The sequence below is a fragment of the Macrobrachium nipponense genome, chromosome 22 (genome assembly GCF_015104395.2).
Source record: "Macrobrachium nipponense isolate FS-2020 chromosome 22, ASM1510439v2, whole genome shotgun sequence".
In the NCBI taxonomy this organism is placed as follows: Eukaryota; Metazoa; Arthropoda; class Malacostraca; order Decapoda; family Palaemonidae; genus Macrobrachium; species Macrobrachium nipponense.
Genome location: NC_087213.1, coordinates 58,639,753 through 58,644,752, shown reverse-complemented (window position 1 = coordinate 58,644,752; position 5,000 = coordinate 58,639,753).

The following is a 5,000-nucleotide window of genomic DNA, read 5'->3' as shown; positions in this document are numbered from 1 at the left end:
CTAATGAGTCAATTTCCCCCTTCGATAAGAGATAATAAAGATTTGACAAGTGTTCTTCCGAGATGCCATGACGGCGATGGGGTGTGCCTGGCCTGGAGATAGTACGGGGTGGGTGGGGGGGGGGGGGAGTGGGTGGAGGGGGGAGTGCGGAGACTCGTTCCTTTGTCTCAAACAGCTAACGTGAAACGGCTCGACAAACGAACGAACGGGGGGAAAAAAAGAAGACATTAAAAAAAATTGACAGTTGCTGTTTTACAAACATACGAAGTTAACATGACTCGTTCCTTTGTCTCAAACAGCTAACGGGAAACGGATGGCCAAACGAACGAACGTGGGGAAAAGTGGAAACATTAAAAAATGACAGTTGATGTTTTACAAACATATGAAGTTAACATTTAATGGCGCGTTCTATACAAACGTAGGGGAGAACGCTATCAACAATATCACAGCGGCGTGGACACCAACATGAGAAAAGCGAATCGATATGATAACAGCGTTCAGCTTTGTCGTCTTCCGCTGAACATCTGCAATAATCGATAAACATGAGTGTCGGGATATATGCGATTGAAGAGTGATAAAAGGGGGGGAAATGCTCCACTCTTTATTGAGGAGTAATTAAAATCCTTTCAGGACAGAAGTGGGATCGTTTTGACGAAGGGGGAAAAAAAAGTGTATAATTAAATGTCTTTATTCTCCGAGCGTGTAATTTACAGGCAGACATACATATACATACATACATAATACATATACATTAATTTTTATCACATCACCGCGATTCATATACATGCATTTTAAGCTACAAATGTCCTTTAATATCCAATCCGCTCTACCTCGCAATTAATATGTTTTCATATATATGTTAACCGAAGGCGAATTTTTTAGTTGATAATAATTTCGTCCTCTCGTGGATTCGAACCAGCGGACACAGGAGAAATGTGTGTGTGTGTGTGTGTATGTGTATGTGAGTGTGTAGCCTAGTATACATGCTAATTACAGGTGTAGTATTCAAGTAATCTCATGTGGAAGGAAGGAAGGAAAATCTAATCAATAATTGTAACCATTTCCATGAACATGAAATGCATGAACATCGCTCCTTGTCCAATCATGTACGTTGTTCTGGAATAATAGCCCATCTTCATCCCACACCCCTCCCCCTACCCCCATCCTCTCCATCACTCAAACCACCGCCCCCCACACCGCAAACCCGTGCAATTATGCAATGTAATATACGTGAACGCACTCATCGTTTGCATGACTAAGAAATTGGCCTGGTTTGTTTACTTTGCGTTAGAGCAGAGTCGGGGAAATAAATCATGATAATACTAGGGATAAACTGTAACGGTGATGTATTACTATCATTACAGCTGTATATAAAAGCTGGTCAGTGGTTAAAAACTCTATATATTTAGGCTGAACGGTTTAAATTAAAAAAATAAAATATAAAATAAATTAAGCTTGATCAGTAATGATATTGAATATGACAAAGGGGTAGATTTTCTAGTTACATGGTCCTTCTAAAAAACAGAAAAGGGTTTAATAATATATATATATATATATATATATATATATATATATATATATATATATATATATATATACATACAACCACGACTATAACAGTTAAAATGTATAATTACAATCTTCATAAAGTCAGCACATAGCTTATGATTTAAAAGGCATTAAAAAAAAGGACAAACCCCAGGCGAGTTGAATACTCATTTGCCATAATGCATGTAGACAATCGTATATATAAATACCTACCCAATAGGGCGTTATTCCCATCAGTGAACTTCATACAGTGCATTGTAGGCATTAGTCGAGGTTCTTTGCGGCATCCCTGATTCGGCCCCTAGCTACAACCCATTTCATCCCTTTTACTGTACCTCGGTTTACATTCTCTTTCAGACATCTTATTTTACATCCTTTCCTAAACAGTTAATTCATAATGCAACTGCTTTGAGGTTTAAAAAATCTTTACTGTCAGTTCAAGTTTCAACGCTGAATGACCACATAGGTCTCAGCTCTAGGAATTTGGCCTAATTTCTGCATTCTATTCAATATAAATACCTACGAAAGAAACGCCCATCACAATTAGTGAATACCGCCCATGGCTGTAATGATTTCAACGATATACCATTTAAAAAAGGAAATTTTAACATATTTTAACTTATATGATATAATTTGCATTGTATTTTCATATTTCAGAGTAAATGTAGAGAGATTATGTCTTTTCAGTAAAAAACAAATGGGAAATTCGCTAATGAAAACTGTATCCTCGCTTTTCTTCCCGATTGTACATACCAAGAAATATTACCGTTCCTTTATCTTTCAAAAGGCACAATGATTAAGAAACCACGTGGGAAAAAAAAAGAGGAAAATACATTTAAACACTGAATTCAGCGCCGGAAATACACCTTCTCTCTAATACCGTGAAATCATTACTACGAGAATTTAATCAAAGCAGAATTCTTTGAACGCTGCGAAGCGAATATTCCACTCAGATTCACCATCCACCGCTACCAGTAAGCTGGGTTCAAAAGGATATTGTCTTTCTCCGACTCTTCAGCCCATCGTTAATTTTTGTACATTTCAAAAGGATATTATCTTTCTCCGACTCTACAGCCTATCGTTAATTTTTGTACATTTCAAAAGGATATTATCTTTCTCCGACTCTACAGCCTATCGTTAATTTTTGTACATTTCAAAAGGATATTATCTTTCTCCGACTCTACAGCCTATCGTTAATTTTTGTACATTTCAAAAGGATATTATCTTTCTCCGACTCTACAGCCTATCGTTAATTTTTGTACATTTCAAAAGGATTATTATTTTCCTCTCGACTCTCAGGCTTTTTATCCCCTATTGTTAATTTTTTGTACATTTCAAAAGGATATTATCTTTCTCCGACTGTACAGCCTATCGTTAATTTTTGTACATTTCAAAAGGATATTATCTTTCTCCGACTCTACAGCTTATCGTTAATTTCTGTACATTAAACTCTATAGACTCTCGTGCAGTTTTTGAAAGGATATTATCTTTCTTCGACTCTACATCCTTGAATTCATTACAGAGCTGATGTTACTAAAAAGTTTTTAAATGGATATTATCTTTCTACTACTTTACATCCTTCAATTCTGTACAGATCTGTTGTTCTCGTGTAGTTTTTCAAATGGATGCCATCTTTCCTCGACTCTATTTCCTTAAATTCTGCACAGAGTGATGTTCAAGTGCACTTTTGGAAAATGATATTATCTTTCTTCGACTTAATATACTTGAATTCAGTATAGAGCTGAATTTATATGCATTTATAAAAAAAAAAAAATTTAATGCATAAGGATTAATTCATCTTCATAATAATACTCCGTTATAAAACCTATTTTAGTTTTGACATTTGCTTTATTCTCATCGAGATTCTGTCATAAGAAAAAAAACTTTTTATATGCATGCATGCCACTGCTAATTTCTTGGTTGGAAACTTCAAATGATACAGCAATAGAAACACACAGGAAGATATCATATAAATCTAAATGTATCTATGAAAAATTCTCGAATTACAGAGTGGCTGCTTGCAATCTTACCCACAGCAATACTATACTTAAATCTCGTCAGTCACTCCAACAAAAACCTAAAAGAGTAATAAAGCGAGCAAATGACGTTCAGTAAGACATCGAGTAAATTTCAAAAACCGAAAAAAAAAGTTGAAAGACAAACACGAACAAACGAAATCTCGTCGGTCACCTCAATAAAAACATAAAAGAGTAATAAACTGCCAGCAAATTGCATTCAATAAGACATCGAATAAATTTTAAAAATGCTAAAAAAAACGTTGAAAGACAAATACGAACAAACGTAAATAAAGCAGGAATGTGAAAATGTCTGAAAGCGACCTGAACATTACCTCCAAAGTAACATGCAACACGCGAATTCGATTCAATAAACCAACCAGTAGGTCACAGAAGTATGCCTTAAAATATGAAATGCAAAAAGTATATAAAAAATAAGAATATGAAGTATATGCAGACAAATATAAGAGAGAAAGAATGATGTACCTGAATTACCTTGCGAAATATATTTCAAGATTAACTGACATGACTCTCTCTCTCTCTCTCTCTCTCTCTCTCTCTCTCTCTCTCTAATGAGGAGCAAAAGAAAGTGCATTCCCTCTCTTCGAGCAAACAAAAAAAGTAAATAAAATAAAAGAATAAATAAAAAAGGGTACAAAACATACATAAAAAAGGTATACGAACGCACCTTGCGAAATATATATTTCACGGTTAACTGACATGGCTTCTCTCTCTCTCTCTCTCTCTCTCTCTCTCTCTCTCTCTCTCTCTCTCTCCAGCGAGGAGCAAAAGAATGTATAAACATATAAATAGAAGGGTATAAGAATGCATCTAATAGCTAAAGGAATTACTTTACCAAATATGTTTCAAGCTAAGCTCTCTCTCTTCTCTCTCTCTCTCCAACGACAACTCTCTCTCTCCCCAACGACAAGCAGGAGCACACCGACAGCTCGCTTAAAACGTAGCTGGAGGAACAGAAATTGAAATTCACAATATTAAGCAGTCATGCGAAATAAGTAAACACGGTAATCGGCAATGGACATTTAGGGACAATGGCAGCCCCTAGTCACGAAGACGCCAGTCCGAGAGACGGTCTTTCTCCTTTCTCTCATTTAATTTTTTTAAAACTGAGGAATTTTCTCAAAACAGGTAACTGCCGCTGAACGATTCTAATAAACGCCAAATATAAGTCTCTCTCTCTCTATATACTATATATATATATATATATATATATATATATATATATATATATATATATATCATATGTATATGTGTGTGTGTGTGTGTGTGTGTGTGTGTGTGTGTGTGAGGGTAGACCAGGGAAACCAATTAACCCCAACATATTTCTTCGTTTTCGACGTTTCGTAGTAATTTCTTTATGACATCATCAGGGATCTGTTGAATAATGAATAAATAAAAAAAAATTACTGTAAAAAC